This window comes from Cyanistes caeruleus, chromosome 5 (assembly GCF_971803275.1).
Source record: "Cyanistes caeruleus chromosome 5, bCyaCae1.hap1.1, whole genome shotgun sequence".
In the NCBI taxonomy this organism is placed as follows: domain Eukaryota; kingdom Metazoa; phylum Chordata; class Aves; order Passeriformes; family Paridae; genus Cyanistes; species Cyanistes caeruleus.
This window is the reverse complement of record NC_141705.1, coordinates 73,990,422-74,009,198: the sequence shown is the minus strand read 5'-3', so window position 1 is coordinate 74,009,198 and position 18,777 is coordinate 73,990,422. Positions and strand designations below refer to the sequence as shown.

The following is an 18,777-nucleotide window of genomic DNA, read 5'->3' as shown; positions in this document are numbered from 1 at the left end:
ATTGAAAAAAGGTAACCATTTATATAATTTTCCACCTTCACATCTGAGTATATGTACATTTCTTCTTTATGGAAATATTACAATTGTCTAAATCTGTTTGGCTGTTTAAACACTATCATGCATTAAAGAAAAGAACTCCAGAAATTGCCCTGACTAATATATAGAATGGAATCCACAAGATGATCCAATTTCAACACCAAATATTGTGGTTTGCCTTACTGTCTCATTAGGTGTCAGATGATCATTTTTCTTTCCTTATTCTATAATTTAAGGGTTAAATTCTTAATGAAATTATCCATGATTTTTATAGCTGACTCTTCTGTTATATATCTGACCCAGAATTTTGCATATAATTAACAGTTTGACAGGTCCGAGAGACAAAAATTTGTGTTGGAACTATACATATTTCTTTACAAGTGCAATGTCTTAAACATGAAACATGGGGTTTAGATTATTTGATTTGTTTTGACCTTTCTATTTTTTTTATTTTTTTTTTTTGGTAGCATCACCTGAAAAAGAGATTTTAATATTAAATCTGTGAAATCTGAACTGCCCCTTTTTTTAGCTTCCTACACACTGAAGAAGTCAAACATTTATTTAGGGTTTACCTTATAAACCATATGAAGATACTGACACATCATACAGTTCCAGAATTCAGTTAACAGAATTAAGAATATACCTAGATCTTGGCCTGGATCTTCTGAGTTTTATTGTGTTTATTGTCTTCACTGTAATTTCTTAAGGTTATAAAAGAAGTGCTGCAAATGTGTGTTCCAAGAGGGTTACACTATTGCTGTCAAGTGTATCTAATATATTGTTTTTATCTAGCCAATAATTTTGGAACATGCATTCTGAGGTACAGTGCTGTGGCACTGTGAAGGCCATTTGGAATTCAAGATGCTTCACAAATGGCAACATTTATAAACTGTGATTGCAGCCAGTGATATTCACCACAAATGAGTTTGCTCAGTATTCTTCACATTATGATATAAAGTCCCCTTCTAGCCTCTGAGGATATATATGAGATACAATTTATTCAAAATTCAGAAATATTGCAGATGAATTACAGACTCCCATAAAAACATTAACTACAACTACATATATTGTAGATATATCACATACTGGATTAAATAAATTGAGAATTTACTGCAGCTTACAGAGAAAAAAATGCAGTCTATTAAGTAAGCCATATTCCAAATCAGATACATAACCTATCTAATCAGATACTTAATATATTGAATCAAAATCACCACACCTGCTACATCAGATACATCACAGATTGAATGAAACGTACCATCCAAAGAGTATATCGATATTAAACTAAATCATGTTGAACAGCTACGTAATTTACTAAATTAAATAAATTGAGCCGATACACTAGTCACTGAACCTAGCATACAGATCATAAACAAACACAAAGCTTAGAGGTTTTGAAAGAGCTTGTCATGTGTTACCAGTAAGGTCTCTGTATCTTTACTTGTATCTTATCTTTAAATGAAGAAATTCTTCCAGAGCCTTGGAAAATCAATTTTTAATCATTGAATAAACACCTGGCAATTTAGGTACGACACTTGAACAAGAATTGCTATCATTCCTAGACATCCAATGCCTTCAAAAATTATATAATTAATAGTAAATCAGAGATTCATGAAATTCCAAGTAATGACACTCCCTGAAAAAGTCAAAAGAAAATATCCCATTTTGGCTGTTTTTCCTCACACCTGTTCTTATTAATCATAAGGAAAAGCAGCAAGTTGAGTGCAAGATGAGAAAAGAAAAATCTTATTTCAGAGACATTTTTAAATAAATAAGTGACATGCTTAAGGCCAGATAGCAAGTTTTAGTGTGACACATACCAGAATTTCTTCTTTAACTAATTTTCCAAAGGCCATACATTTTCCAAAAACATTTACCTAAGGCTCAGTAGCAAAGCATTAGACTTCCTGCTTTCAATTTAATCCGAGTTCTCTCAATTAGACTGGTTTAGTCCAGTAAGTTCATAATGTTTTATCTTAATTAATACAGCATATCATTTTATAATAAGCATTGTTGAAGACAAATGTAAAGGAGTATAGACATTTTGTGATACATTCACTAGTCTGCAATTATAAAATAAAAAAAAAAATCGATTTGTTAATTATCCTTTTTTTAAAAAAAAAAAATAAAAAAATACTTGCTTCATAAAAGAGACAGTTGTGATTCCAAATGGCATGTCAGTACTTCTGCTGCAAAATCAGGAAGGCACCATTTCCAAAGTCCATAATTGTATCCTTTTTGGAGACAAGCTGAGTTACACAGAGTAAATCTGCGGTTTTAAAATAATTAATTCTTTTAAAAAGTCTATACAAATACATCAAGGCAAATGAACAAATTAAGATTTATGATTACTACATAAAAATATTTTAACTGGTAGTTTGTGTTTCATTTGATCTGATGTTTAAGACTCTCTAAAGCTTGAGGCAAGGATCATGTTGACTCTCAAGTTCACACAGAATCTCCTACCTTTTATGAATGGCCCATCTGTTCATGAGCAAGGTTGGACTCAGTGATCTCAAAGGTCTTTTCCAACCCAGTTAATTCTGTGATTCTGTGACAAAGACATTTAGCTGGGAGCTCTGGATACCTGTTTTTTCTGAGCTGCAAACTATAAAGTTATTCTTTTTATCATACAATAAATATTTAACCTCTGTTTTCTTGAAATGGAACAATTTCAGACAAGAGATACAGAAAAGATTAGAATTTTCATAATTTTATCTCATGTTCCCTCCCAGTACCTCTAAGTGTTAATATCCATGGAAAACCACAAAATCCTCTCCAGCTTCTCTCAGCCCCTGAGAAGGAAATTATGCTGTTGTTCATTAAACATTTTCAGTGCTTACCTGAAAAAGCAAGGTGGTGTTCTCTGAAAGCATTAACAAATCCTGGGGTGTCAATACACGGATAGATATCAACTGCAGAAACCTTTTCTTTTTAATTCTCTTTGCCCCCTTAAGAGGGGGACCAGCTGGAGTCTTTCACCCACTAAAGCACCATCTGTAACTCAAACCAGCAATCAATACCAAAAGCAGATGTTTGATGAAAACTTCTCTTGCTTTCTCAGCTTCAGTCCCCTTAACCCACACTGAGAAGTTAAAGTAAGAAAGAGGAAAACTATTGATGTAAAGGGCAAAGTAAGGGATGAAAAAGCCATGTCAGAATTAGAAAAGGTAAACTTCTTTTTACAGAGATCTTCAATGCAGTGGATTGAACTCAACAATCCTGTAATTCTCTAAATTAGACTGCTTTCATGTAAAGCTCAGAGTTGCTGTGTTTTGAAGAAAATACATTTGCATCCTTTAGAGACATTCAACACTGCTTTAGAAAGCCATCTAGTGAAAGGTCAATGGTGCGAACACTGCCTTGCCTATAACCTTTCATTTCTAATGAAATGCTCTACAGACTCCTGAAGGGAAAACAGCTTGTAGAGCTCCTATAAATTTTATTTGAAAAATCAAGTTCCCACACAACACATTTAGAGAAGCTTTTTAACTCTGCTGCCCACCACCTTTCAGGAGAATCAGTAACCTTTAGCTCTCATCTTATCTGTGCCTTAATAGCCAAGGAGGGATATGTTTAAATTTAGTCCTGTTTTTCAAAATTGTATTTCTGAACAATTAGTTTGCTGTAGGTTGCTGAAGGACTGTCATGTTTGCAATTTTCCTAGAAATATACTGTCTATTTTTACATATAGCAGGAGAAAAAGTAAGGCTGATATCAAAACACAATCCACAAAGCAGTGTGCTACTGTGTGTAACTCTGCTTTTATGGGTGTTTCTTGTAGCTCAGAGGCCCCAGTCATGAGGATCTCACTGAAAATATGGTGTTATTAATAGTTGCAGCTGAAATTGAGTAAAACACTTAATTGTGTTGCCTTATTAGTAGATTGGATTCAAAGGTGGTATCAGCTTCTTTTCCCAGACTTACTAGATGAAAACAAGTAACATGGAACAGGGCAAACATTCCAACACTGAACAGGGACAGCAAACAGGAAGTAGTTTTTCATCAGAGTCTGCAAGTGAAATATCACTTTAAGGGGACAAAATTTTGTTGAGAAGTCTAATTATGTTAGTTCACACAGCGTTAAATGTCCAAGAGTTTACTTTAGCATAGGAGCTGTTTTGATAAATCTTTTCCCTCTTCATGCCAAGATTACCAAGAAAAGGATAAAAAAATTCCATTAAAGAGAAGAATGACAGGATCTTCTTGATAAGGAGTTTCTAACTTTGGTGTATGATTATGCATAATGAAAATAGGTTTGTGATGTAAATGTAATGAAATGCTCACACTCAGGATACAAGGAAGTACACATACTAAAACTTGAATTTCTTTTGTAGAACTTGGAAACTGCAACCACATAAACCCCATGATAAATCAAATGCATGAAAATACCCCTTTTAATGAAAAAGGGTGTCAGACTTCTCAAAAGCTCTAAAGATATGTAGAAATATATGATTTCTATATTTCTGTAGATTAGATTATAGATTTCTATATATTTCTATAATACATATAATTAATATTTTATGTCATTCCCACTAATAAATAAAATATCCAGGATCCACTGAGAGTTATAAAAAGAAGAATTCTAGACATTAACTGTCATGCCAATATTTTAAGACATATGTCATACCTGATTTATTTTATTCTAAGCTGACCTGAAAAGTACTTGTTTAAAGTCAGAAAAAAACCCAATCAAATTCCTTAGGGAGCTGTTAAAACTATAACTTACATGATTCCAATGATATCTTCCTCTTACACACAGATATATATATATATATATATATAGATATATATACTTAAGTATGTATAGATTGTGAGTTACTTAAGGTGAGACTTGGGAAGGCTAAATCTTTTCTTTGTCATGTATAAACCAAAAGCAGAATTTGTACCAGAAATTTGCAACTGGCTTTCAAGTTTCACAGAAACTTCATTCAAATCAAATTTTGTCTCACTATGGTGGGATTTCATGCTAGCATCATTCACCCTGGAAAGGTCAGAGGGCAAAGTCTATGGGCTGGGGGTCCCAGGACACAGCATTTCACACAGTAAGAGAACTAGGGCTGTGCTCTGATATCAGATAGTTTCAGAGTGAAATAAAGGCTTATTTCCTGATTTTCCTGTGAATCAGCCCTTACTGGAACCACCCGCTTACAGCCAGGAGCTGCAATATTCCCACTAAATACGGCATGGTGAGCTGCTCTTCAAATCACCCAATTTAGAATACATTGCAGTCTGCTCTTTTCATACTTCCAGACATTATTAAATAGAGCCTATCTGCTTAGCTCACAAAAAATAGAGTACAGAATGCAACAAAAAAAGATAGCCTTGAAAAAATAACTTGACATTTTGACTTTCCCCCTAGAAATAATTGGAGTCATCCTTAATTTCGCCCAAGCTGAAGAGCTAGTATATTAAATAATCAAGTGCTCTGTTACAGTGGTCTGGAAGAAATGCAGACTTACATTTTACTTTTTCTTACTTTTTAACTACTTACATAAGACACTTGAGATTGGACATTAGGGCATTAATACCTTTTGCTGGAGAGTTATTTACTAGCTGCATTTTCTACTTTTAGGTTGGTGACATGGATCACAGGAAAGAGTCCTAAACCCTATATAAATAAAATAAAAATGTATAAATATTACTAAAAAGTAGACATACACTTTAACAAGCAGCTAATCAAAACTAGTTATAAGGCATTTTGCAGATCCTTTGGGAAAGCTGAAGCATGGCTCATTAAAACAGGATAGGGAAAACAATCTGTATTTAAATGTATTTGATGCCAAGAGTTTAATCAGAGATGAGAGCTCCTTCTTACTCTATAAAAATGTCATAAAAAGAAAGGAGTATTAAAAAAATTTGATCTACAGATACATATTTATCTATTGAAATAAATTACTATCTTTTGATAGATAACCACCACATGATCTGTTTTACTATTTAAAACAGCTGCATCACCTGCTTTATGGAATTAGTAAAAAAAAAAAAAAAAAAAAAAAGGAAAAAATGTACATAATAAGTTTTGGGAATAAAAATTTATTTGCAGGCAAATGATGTGGAGGCACATAGAAATAATTTTATTTCAGGAAAATAAAATTTTCACATTTTGCTCCTGAACCCCTAGAAGGGCAGGTAAATTAATAGTCAGTATTTCAACCCACTTAGATATCTGTTGAAATAAAAATAACAAAATTTATTCTCATCATGAAAAGAAGAACAAAACAATGCTTGAAATGCATTTTGCATATATTATCAGAGATTTTACATAGAATATGTACCTGTATCTACATAGGGATGGTTTTAGGCAATTAGGCTCAAGTTCTAATCAACTAGTCTGAATTTTCTTCATCTCATCACCTTGCTATATCTCTTATCGCTTCTTTTTCTGCTACAAACTCTTGATAGTCTTACCAGTGGCCTTTAAAAATGGAAAGAATTTATGCAAAATTGTTTGAATAAGTTCTTAGAGAAATGATACAGACTGTGAGGAGTACCCAAACCTCAGGGCTGAGAAATGGCGCTTGTGAGCAGGTGAGTCATTGCCTGTGAGAAATGAAATGCCAGCAGCTGTGTGGAGAACTTTTACACAAACAAAGCCCCAAGATCTGGAGCCCTTCCAGGTCAGGATACAGAACCTGGCTACTTTTCTGTTTATTTCCCACAGAGTACCAAGATTAAGGCTCATAGGCTCATTCCTTGCAGATTTAGCATAAATACTTATCAGCAGCTTTGCTGAAGTTCTGCAGGTGCTTTGGGGGGATTTTCTGTTTTTTTTTTTGGACTTAGCATGTAAATACATTCTTGTTTCCTTGAACATCCTGTTTATACTGATAGCGCTAAACAAGGTTTTATACATCTCTCTCTCTCTCTTCCTGATAAATTATATTTATTCTGATAAACTGGAACCTCCCAAACTTTATTAGTACTGCATTTTTTTATTTTTTTTTCTCTTTCATTTTTCCAACTACCATAGCATTACACTGAAAGACAGGGTGAAGCACCTGGCCCATCACACCTGAAAAAGCACCATATGAAAATTATGAAGCTGTATTAAAGCAAACAAGCAATCAAATAAAGGAACTTAGTAAAGGACAAGAGAAATCTGCTGTAGGAATTCTGAGACACAAAAGGCATAGCTGAAAATAGTGAAGCAGACAGTGAAATTCCTTTCTTACTGAACCTGCCATCATGTAGGCTCACATGCAAAGCATCAAACAGCTAAATAAGAGCCAAAATTGCAAGCCTTGCTTTGACGCTGTGTGATGCTGGGTAATCTCACTGGACCTCAGCTACAAAGCCTTGTGTATCCTCATGTTGTAAAACATTTTGAAAAATACTGAAAAATCAAAATAAAATTGCTGTTATTATTAAACTGATTTCCTCTACTACATGCTTCTAAAAGACAAAGGAATGAGAGGAATATTTTGTTTCCCTCCTGAGAAGTCAAAGATAAGGTAGGGGACTGAAAAGTAATCAGTATCTTCTGATACTTGGAATAGGACCTGTACCAAAAAAAAACCCCAAAAAACAAAACAAATCTTGACTGGGGAAAAAAAAAAAAATGAAAAGTGAGATATATTTTTCTCTTCTGATAGAAAAGCATCAACCAGCCAGACAACCAACCAACCAACCAATTTGTGGTTTCTCTGGGTTATTTTCAATTATTGAGAAAACCCCATATTCTTTATTAACTGCAAGATTTTGCCTGTGTACATGAAAAAGCCCCCATTATATTGTTTGTATGTTATTTTTTCATCATCCCAATTCTCACCTGCATCATTTTTCCATTTCACAGAGTCCTACAGAGGGAAATAACTCCTTCTATGTGTTTAAATAATAAAAACCCAACATGTAAACAAAAAGTGTGACACAGAAAACTCATTGATATTCTTGGCATTTGCTTTTCATTCAGATGCATCTGCCTATTAAGAGCTGTCAGACAACTCCCTGTTTTCAGAAACCTCTGTCTAAATCATGTCTGGCATTTTCCACTAAACTTTTCAGTAGGAGTTTGAAATACATCACCCTGTTATTTAATCCTGACTCTCCAAAGAATTTACTTATTAGCATTTGAAAGAATCTCTTACCTTTAAAGAAACCTTTAGAGCCACAGTTCTGAAAAAGCATAACACATCTTCCTCAGAACATATATTTCTGCCACAAAGATGAGTAGATATCATGTATTTCACTGAGGAAGTTTAAGTCTTTCCCTCAGTATTTCCAGACATTGGAAGTAATAAGGATGGATAACGACAGTTGCCTTTCTTGCAGTGCTTACAGATTTTTCTTCAGCTTGAACATATTCTTTTGGTCCTCTTTTCTAGTTTCTCTGCACTGTAACTAGAAGGGATGGGAAGAACTTCTCTCTATACAGCCCTACTCATTCTAAGGATGAATGAAACTGAAATTGAAATCTGACTTTCTCATAATGTACCAGACATAAAAGAAATATATTTTTGAATATCTGGAAATGATAAAATCATGGGCTGGAAATTAATTTAACATTAAATAAGAGTTGGACTGTCCTAATAATTAGGAGTCAAATAAAGCCAGGAATAGAACACATTGCATGTTTTGTCAAAAACAGAAAAGCTGCTAGGCGGTACTAGACCTGTAATTAAGACTCTCAAAATCTGTTTGGAATAACACAATAAGGTGTCATGACAATTCCCATTCCAGTTTCTTCAGCTGCCATAAGCAATATAAAATCAGGTAATATTTAAGTCTGTGGATTAATTTTTTTTGAAAAAACACTCATATTAGAAATCTTACAATCTCTATAAATATATATATATATTGTTGACATCTTCCTTTTTGCCACAAACACTAAAATAATGAAAAGCAGTGCTTGTCTTTTTCCATTTTAATGTAACCCCCTACTGTAAACATTGACACAATCACAGCTACTGTGTTTACTACCGATAAAATTGCGAATGGCCAAAGCATATCAGATGTTCCTGTATTTATTCACAGCTCAGAAAGATGTCTAGACTTTTATCTTTCAAAGCCACTCCCGAAGACTGGAGCTGAAAGAAACCAAAGGCTCCCAAGTGACCACAGTATAGCAGTACTTTCTCTTCTGATACAATAACACCAGGAAGCAAAAACACACAAGCAAACAAACAAGACTCTTTCTAAATAAATTTTTTTCAGTTTTAACATTAATAAACCATGTCCTCCCTAGACAACACCTTTTCTTATTAATTGAGCCTTTGGGTGACATTCTGACAATATTGGTGTCCAGAAAGTAGACACTATTCCAGGCTCTGGCTCCAAATGCAAACCCCTGAGAAGAATTTTAGCTTCCTACCAGGGAAAACTGCAGATGCACAGATCCATTACTCTTTATTTTTTTTTTCTTATGATCTTGCTTTTCAGACAAGAAAATCAGGAACAGAAGGACAAATTATGTAAAAACAGAAAATAATTACCCAAAAAAAGTAAGTTTATAGTGAAGATGAGAAAAAAAAAATTACCAGATCTTTTGTTAATTTGAAAAAGGTAAAAATTAAATGCTAAACTGAAATACAAGAATTTTCTTTTTTTTATTTGACACTGTCATATAAAAATGAAAACTAATTTAATATAAAGTTGTTTAAAACCATTAGCTAGATTTCTGTGCTTTTAAAAGAGAAACAAAGCCAAGATTGTGTCTTTTTTTCATTTATTTGATTTAATTTGTTATTTATTTTTATAAGCTGCATATAATTGACTGTCTAATAAAGGATTTATGACCACTGAAAAGCAGTTACAAATGCACAAGCTGAACATCAGGTGAGAGGTTCAGGTAGTGCTTACAGGTCACCAAAGGGGGAGAACTTTTCTTCATCAGAAACAGAGCTGTTGCAGAATTGTCATAATCCCACCTATCCAATCCCAGCTGGCAATGTTCTTGAGAAGGGTCTCTGCAAATAGTAAGGAGAAATAAAGGAAGAGTAAGGAAGAAATTGTAGAAATTTGAATTGGGTAAAATTTAAATCGGAAAATGGTAGGAAACCTTTATTTTTGTGTGCAAACAACACCAAGTATTTTCTGTTGTTAATCTTCTCTGTAAAGCTGATGACCTACAGGGGTTTTTTTTTATGTGCTCTAGGAAAATGTGATTAAAATTAACATTAGGTAAGAGACTAAAACCTGTCTTGAAATCAGGAGGGGGTAGGAGGAATTTCTATAAGAAGAATATACTGAAGATTTTTACTTTAGTAAGTTTCACCTTAAGGGATTATCTGCTCTCCTTAGACTGTTTTACTCACAGAATGCAGTGAAGTGCTGCTACCACACACTTAATAAATTTTGATTGTTGTGAAAAGACCCCCTGAAGAAAAATGTTCTTTCTTAGTCAGTCCAAAGAGTTTGTAAAGAAATGTATTATAAGGGAAGTCACAATTTTCCATGTATTTCTCCAAAGTGAACATTTTAATTGGATGTCAGCTGATCTCCAAAATATTGAATAGAAATATGCATGTTTACGTGAACAACGCCCCATTACCTCTGTTTATTTTTCGTGAAGAGGGTCCTGTTTTTTTAAGTGATATGTTTGTTTATACCCAGGATGAATAAGCAGTATAAATTTTGCATATAGCAAATTGCATTTGCAAGTGCACAGATAGATTGTTTCACTTATCCCTGGTTCCTTCAGCAGTAATGTCAAAATATTTCAGAGTAGCATGTTCTTATATATATCCAGAAAGGTCTGTATGGGAACAAATTTGTTCCCACAGGGAAGCGGGATATTTGCATGGCACTACATCGCTAAATATTGTCTCTTTTTCTGCTTCGCTTTCTCTGTAGCCCAAAACAGTACGTGATATTTATTGATAAACCTGATAGAAAAGTGTACATTTGCCACAGATAATGAGTTTCTCTGGTTACAAAAAAAAAGTTACTATTGATAATAAACATTGTCACCACTCTTAAAAAAACCCCAAACAACAACAACAAAAGAAATCAAAACAATGCCACATATTTGCTTTTGTCCCATGAATGTATAGAAATTGAATCAGGGTCATAACCTCAGTTTCTGAAGAGAAGGCTTCCCTTTCAGAGGCTGATCCTGAATGGAAATTGTTTTATTTGAGGGTTGTAGCACAATGTTGGGTATTATTAGGATTGATTGTCTCCATATATATCAATAACCTTGATTTGAGAAAATGTGTTGAACTATAATGAAACCTAAAATGGAAGAAGACAATTGATATGAAAGGGAGAAATCAAAACATACATATATAAATAAACATAATATATTGAAGAAAGAGTATGGGCAGTTGTATCCTTTATATGAACATTAGATAACCTCATTAAATATTTTGTACACACTTTTCTATAAACAATGTTAGTGTTTGGTGTTTCATGTCTTAATTTGTACTAGAACATGGATGTCAAAAGCAAAATAAAACTTAGTAGACTGGCTTGTTGTATTCCAATAATATTCCCTTATTTCATTTTAATTTGATATAAATGCTAGGAGGGACAATTACACTGTTATTGCAGTCCCCATTTCATTTTTCCAGCAAAGCCTGTTATTTATTTACCTCCTTCTCACTGGGTTGTTTTCAGGCCCACATCCCTAGTTAAATATAACCCTTTCTGCTTTTGGTGACTGTTAGGATATTTCCTAATAGACATATAGATAGATAGATAGATAGATAGATAGATAGATAGATAGATAGATAGATAGATAGATATAGAGATATAGATATATAGATATTAGATATTAGATATATATATTAGATATCTGAATAGCTATCAGTGAGGCAACTGTGACTCCTTCAGAGTTAAAAATGAAAATTTCTGACAGAAGAAGAAAACAACAAGTGATACATATTCCAAGTACTAACACTTTCTGCCAGATAGCATGGATGCACTTCCAATTGCCATCTAAATGTTGCTGAAAAATATTAAAAGAGCATTTTGTCTATCAAGATTTTCTGGGTAAGAGCATTCAATACAGAGCACTGTGTGAAGAAAACTTCACTGTGTTATTTTTTGAGTAGTACAAATCGTTTACAAAATCTAAGTTTTAATTACCTTGGAGATTTACAGTACTGATTTGGCAGATCTCTCCCTGTTTTCATCACAGCAGGAAAAGGCAAAACAGCCTAATAAAGACAGGTAAGCATAATTGTTCATTACACATTACAACTTCTAGAGGGGATTTCACTTGCTGCTGAAGGGTTGAGACAAGCTTACACTACAAGAAAATCTTAAATTAACAAATTTTCTCATATCTTGAAGCAGCAGTATGAAATGTGAAGGCACTCTAAGGCAGTGCTCCCCTAAACACTGACTTCCAGGGTTATCAGACCACTCTGCTGTGGCTGCCAGCTTTGACACTGACAGAAGAACATAAAATAAACCTTAAGTCTGAGACTGACAGAAAGAACAAAGAATGTTACTGGTGTCAGCATGATGCTTCCTGACTACTGTTAAACAATAGGAGAAGCCTGGCAGTTGCTGGGCAAGAGATGGGATATTTTTTCCCTAATATATCTGTTAATTTTTAAAAACATAACAGTGGTATCATAAGCAGATCAATCAGATCTGCTTATGTTGAAATAGCATAAAAATCCTGAGATCTTTCCCTGTAAAGAAAAAATAGCTGAATAAAGCAATTATGTTTAGAGACATTAATGAATGCAACCCAAAAAGAAATCTTCCTGAAGGCATCAGTCAGTTTTGGAAAGAAATAATTCATTTTCTTCTGGAAGAAATAGATGATTTGAGTCTTAATTAACAGCATTAACTCAAAAGAAGTATTAAGAAAGAGAACAGAGAACAAGAACTGAAATGGAATCATTATGTCTATAGAAGAAGATTAGAAGCCAAAGTGTTAGAAATTTGTAAGACAAATTTGCAGTGGGTGATGATCAGACTATATTTGGGAGAAAAGGGGAGAACAGAGCAGGAAAGGGAAATGGAATATTTATGGAATGATGGAAAAATGAACTTAAATGGAACAAAATAATCAGCCCAGTCAATGATCGGCTAAATTTAACTTCAAATGGAATTCTTTTTCTTTATACCCTTGGTCTTTTAGACTTTATTTATTGGTACCATAATGTATTTCAGGCTATCACCCGAAAAAGGAGGTGCAAAAAGAGTAAATCTAATAAGAACAAGCATGAAAGAAAGTGGCTGCTATGTGTCTGGTGTGACTAAAAGACTTTTGTTAAATACAGACTAAACAGATGACATGAGTGATGCATGAGTTTGACTGGCACCATCACAAGATTTTATATGGAAATACTTTCAGGCTTCCACCCTGAGCAGATGTGTCATGGATACTGCATGAAGATTATGCTATACTAGCCAGTGACAATTCCTGACATGTACTATTGCTGAGCTATGGAAAAACAAGTATCACCAGAACTGTGAGAAACTCCCTGGTGTAGAATTGGCTCCTGTCAACTAGAATTCTCTCAAACACCTCCTGGCCCTGTTTCAGGGCCTGAACAATATGGGCTGCACACCCACTGTCAGTCTGCACAAAGTCATTTGGGTTTGGCAGCTCAGGAGCTCCATGCCACATTAGTTTCAATACCTGGGAGGGGATCCTGGACTCATTAGCACAAATATAGCCTGATTCCAGAATACACAGCAACAGTGTGTATTCACAAAAGCTGTTGTGTCTTTTCCTCCTGCGACTCTAATACAACTTTGTACTAACAAATAGTAAAAGGAACAAGTTTTCTCTGAACCACTAAGATTTTTTTATTTCCCCTTCTTTACACTGATCAATGTTAATTCTGAAATTTTCCTGTTATATCCTTTAAAGCATTAAAAAAACTGCAAGGAAAAAAAAACTACAACTAAATTTTTTTTCATGTAAATTTCACAGTCTTAGAACTTCATTAAAAACACAATATTGACTGTGTGCAGGAGAGAAGAAAGCAGTTGAATTCTGAGACAAGATGGCAACTGCAATGGCAATTTTAATGTATAAAAAAGGTCACCGCAGTGATGAGCATCATGTATGATGCTACAGTGGTTGTTATCAAGACATCCCACTTTTGCCTTGGGACATTATTGCAGAATTCTCTCCCTTTTACCCCAGTAAGTATTGCTAACTCCTACAGCTGAGAATAGACAGTATGAAAACAAGAAGACATAACTGAACTAGAAGATCTATTAGATAATTCATAAAGGACTATCAATCTGTTGTTATGCAAGTTAAAACTTTTGTGAGCCATATCTCTCAATTTTAGATCCTTAGAGCAGAAACAAAGATCTGAATGTCTTTTCCAAAAATAATTTTCAGATTTTAAAGCTTGTTCTCATTCCGAGGGGAAACACAGGCAAATCCTATACATTACAGAACTTACACAAGCTCACACTGGTGACAAGATCCCAGTATTTCTGTCTCTTACATCTCCCTACACAAAAGCCTCAACAGGTCAAGGAAAATATCTTTTTAGCACTGCAATACATGCTGTTAATCATTTGGTGACAATGGCACCAGGGAAACATTTACCTTGTCTTATTTATATCTGCTTGCCTATCCTATTTCTACCTTTCTTTACCTTCCTTCCCTTTCTTCCCCACACAAGAGGGTGTACCCACACTTGTAATGGTAGCTATTGGTTCTCTCTGGAGACTGTGAAATATTGAAAACAGAAGAAAAAAATAAAACACACAAAACAAATAAAGAAATCCTCAATCAACTTTAAGGGTAAAAATAGCCAAATGCTGGTAGAAAGTCTTAAATTTGATTCAGTAGGCATTTCCACCAGTAACATGATGTGGGTCAAAAGGATGTGTTCAGTTTTCCAGTGTAGTAGTTAAGAGGAGAAAATAGTGCTGCAAATTATAGCTATTACTTCTGTAATAAAAATGAAAACTGATGAAATGAGACTGTTTTCTCATTATAAAATTAAACATAAGAAACTGCTTTAGGAATATATCTTCCTCTTTTTGTCCATACATATGTGTATATATCTATGTGTATATATCTATGTGTATATATAAAATTTCTACAATTAAAATCTCTAAATTTCACATTTTCTTAAAAATAATCATTAGTTATGAAGGGAAATGTCTTCTGTCCTCTTTCAAAGTGAAGGATATTTAAAGTGAAAATATCGGCCTCATCCTTGTTCTAGAATTCTGATTGTCAGATTTTGTTCTAAAAATGTGGGAGCACATATGATAGAGTTTATTCTTGGGAAGAAAACATGTTTATTGAAACTAGAAAGTGACATTGAAAGTAGAAGGTTCCATGAAATAGACTTGATTTGAAGAAAATGAAATGGCAATATTTCTGAGATCCAAAGAAGAGCATCCATCATCATAATCCCATCAAATTTTTATCCTCAACCAACAATACCAGTACCTACAATAACTATTGATTTTGTTCCAGAGCAACTCAGAACATGTAGGTAGGAGCATATGCTCAAGTGTCCCTGTACATTTTTTTCCACTGCATCTGATTCGGGCAGAGAAAATACTTAAATCTACATATGATTGTTCAAAGGATGTTACAGACCAGCTGTTCTAAAGGAAGAACAAGTCACGATCAGCTGTATGAAACTAAATTGTTAAAATTTACAGCATTATGCCCAAAAAGAATATTTCATTTAGTCAGAAACTTTCTGCCAGCTCTCCACCAAGACAGCTGCAGTGTTTTGTAGTATGTAAGGTATTGAAAAGGTAAAATATCATCAGGTATTACTCTATCTGATAAACATGGTCAGAAGCATACTTTTACTCCTCTTCAAGCAGACCCCCATCAGCTGGAAACTAGTGCCCTATAATTACACACCTTACGAGGGAGACATGGTAATGGCCTCTGTGTACTCTGCTTGTCTATCACAATGCATTTTTGACTGCTACATAAGAATAAGCCAGAATTCATGAAAATGAAGACACATTCAGAAAAAATGCGTGAATTTCTGTCATGCTTGTTTTAGATTAAGGAAGTTTTTCTCTTTTATTATTTATATTTTCCTTTATGTTTCTACTTCTTTTATCCACATGTGAGTTGTATGCATGTAGTACTAAAAGAAGGGTGGAAGAAGGGGCAGAAAGTGATTAAAAAGTCGAAGAAAAAACCCAATTATCTAAATACAGACACAAAATAACTTTAATCATAACAAATATTTACAGTTTGGATGCAAGTGACTAATGTATCTATTTTCTTACTCATGCATATTAAAAGTTTAAACCAATTCTTAGTAGATAAAAAGCTTTTAAGACCATCCCTCTAATATCATTTAAATATTACAGCAGATGCTGAAATCTCTGGATTTTGGGCACTAGTCATAAATATGTACACACACAGAGTTTTCTAGCACTGAAATGGAATGTTCCCAGACTTGCAGCAAAGCCTCTGCCTAGTCTGCCTATGGGCAGCAGCAAGCACATAATAACATCTCTCCCTTACTTTAATGGTTACTATGAGATGAATAAGAGCAGTCATTTCCACTTTCAGAGAATTTTGTTGCTTTAACACAGCTGTGTTAGCTACATCGGTGCTCATGAAAATATATGCTCCTTTTCTGGTAACTCCCCCAAACCACCTTGAAAATGACACATAGACATGAAATGTCTAAACCTTTCTAATATAAGTCAGATCATGCAACAAAGGATTCTTCATTTTCTGATATTTTTCTTACTGACAGTAATATAAATAATGGTAGATAATCCAGAAAATATTGATTATTAAGAGAAACAATAACACTTTGTGGCATTACATATTAGCCTCTTAGAAAAATTATTTCAACCATTGGCAAAAAATTCCTTACAAAATACCAGGAGTCAGCATTCTCTACAACATCTGCATTTCACCACTTAAGAATTCATTCATTAGAGCTCAGTTCTAATTATTTTATTTCTTATTCAGCACCTGAGTAGGTAAACATCTTTTAACAAGTCAGATGAAAAGCTTTGTACATAGCAGTATATTTTCTAAAAAAATACTTCTTAGTTGTAAAGTTAAGCCCTCAATTAAAAAAATATTTGATATGTATGGTTGTTATTATTATTTCCATAGCCTGATGTGCGAACATGCCCAATATTACACTTCTAAGCAAAGTGTAAACTTCTGCTTTCTTTCACTTTAATATTCTGCCATTCTTATAGCTCTATTTCCAATAAAATCTCCATGAGTACTTAAGCAGCAACACTAATAAATAGTAGAAGTAAATAAGGGTTACTTCTATACTATTGTTTTCTCTAGTCCCAGCACTTTGGACTATGTTACTAAGTTTGGTGATAATTTTTTTATAGTTCTGATTATATCTTCAGCAACACAAAATGTATGTACTTTTTATTTGATCTATAAAAATGAATAGAACGAATGGATAAAATTACTTCATCTGGTTTAGTGGTAAGGCCAGGAATTTAAGGAATCATATCTCCTACAACCCACCCTAACTAACTAACTACATATACTGAGAACAGGCAAAGAAAAATCTGTTTCTCTGATGAACATGAATGGACAGCCTGTCAGTAATTGTGTAAGATAGGTGAGAAAAAGAAGATGGCAGTTTCCAAACATCTTTTAAAATAATGTCCTATTTAATTGGTAAAAGAATGGAGAAGAAATTTCTGCTGAATAGAAGCATCTTTGAATTAGAAGTTGATTTTTCCTGAATATATGTAGGTTTCATATAATATGTGAACCACACACACTTTAACTCATTTTCAGCATAAGTAAAATAGAACTGCGTTGTGCCTATATTCACTTGATCACAGAAATGTCAAAGATGTGAGGTACCCCATGCCTGTATAGCCAACAGGCTTTCAGGTAAATAATGTTTATATGTAAATTCAGTGCAGGTGAGACAATGTTGTTAGAATGTTAGAGTTAGAGTTAGTCTGTTGTTAGAGTTGTTAGAATGTTGTTAAGTTAGTTTATGTTAGTAGTTGATAGCTTGAAATATATCTTTTCCCCTATTTTAGTTGTGATTTCCCCCTCAGCTTCTCTTTCCCCTAATTGTTTACCTGGTGTCAAGTTACCATGGTTACTGAAGTTTTTCTCCTCAGTTCCACTGCGAGAGGCCCGATAGAGTGGAGGGGAGACCCTGCTGGCATTTCTAGCTGCTTCAAGTTTCTTTAGCCCAGGAGACTCTTGTTTCCAACATGGAAGTTTGTAACTCTGTTGTTCCTGTCCCAGAATGTCTCTGAGCTATGGAAGCTGAAGAGAGCATGCTTCCCTTCCCTTCCCTTTCTTTCCCCCCTGTGTTGCCAGGAAACCAAGCCCCCCCTCTCTCCCCCTCTGCCCCTCTGTGGAGAATACTCCTACACCTTTGTGGGCATTTGAAGAACTTGGTGTCTGTTATTTCTTATCTTGGTGTGTGCAACCTTGATTTGTAGAAAGTTTGTAAGATTCTCTACTAACTGAGAAAAATAATTGGTTCTTTCTCTGATGTTCCCTCCCTCCGAGAAACCCTGTTAAAAGAGACCCCCCAGACCCCAAATCCTTTGTCTCTCGTCCCTTGGATTCCCTTTCATGGAAATAAACTGTGGAATGCAACCCCGGGGAGAGAGTCCCCCCCTGATTTCTTTGCTCGCTCTATAGACTTGAATTCTTGAAGAAAATCAGTGAACCCCACAAACATATGCTGGCTCGAAACTCGTGTGAAGAGAAACCTCATCAGTGAGCTAGCCGGGCCACTCTTGAGAAGTTTGAGTCAAGACAATGGTGTTTTATGACCATTTATTCATTTTTATTCCAATTTTATTAAAGGGACAAAAATCAAAGATATTTATTCTCTTTAATTATTGCTGAGAGAAACATTTATT

At 34.3% G+C, this 18,777-nt stretch overlaps 1 long non-coding RNA gene across 1 annotated transcript; it reads right to left on the bottom strand.

Moving 5' to 3' along the window:
* Positions 1 to 9,695: 9,695 nt before the first annotated feature.
* LOC111928966 (uncharacterized) lies at positions 9,696 to 18,356 on the bottom strand. The gene is made up of 3 exons (XR_002864409.2): positions 17,977 to 18,356; positions 12,064 to 12,134; positions 9,696 to 9,941 (listed from the first exon to the last, which is right to left on the bottom strand). It is a non-coding gene; the product is annotated as an uncharacterized LOC111928966 (long non-coding RNA).
* Between the last annotated feature and the right edge of the window lie 421 nt (positions 18,357 to 18,777).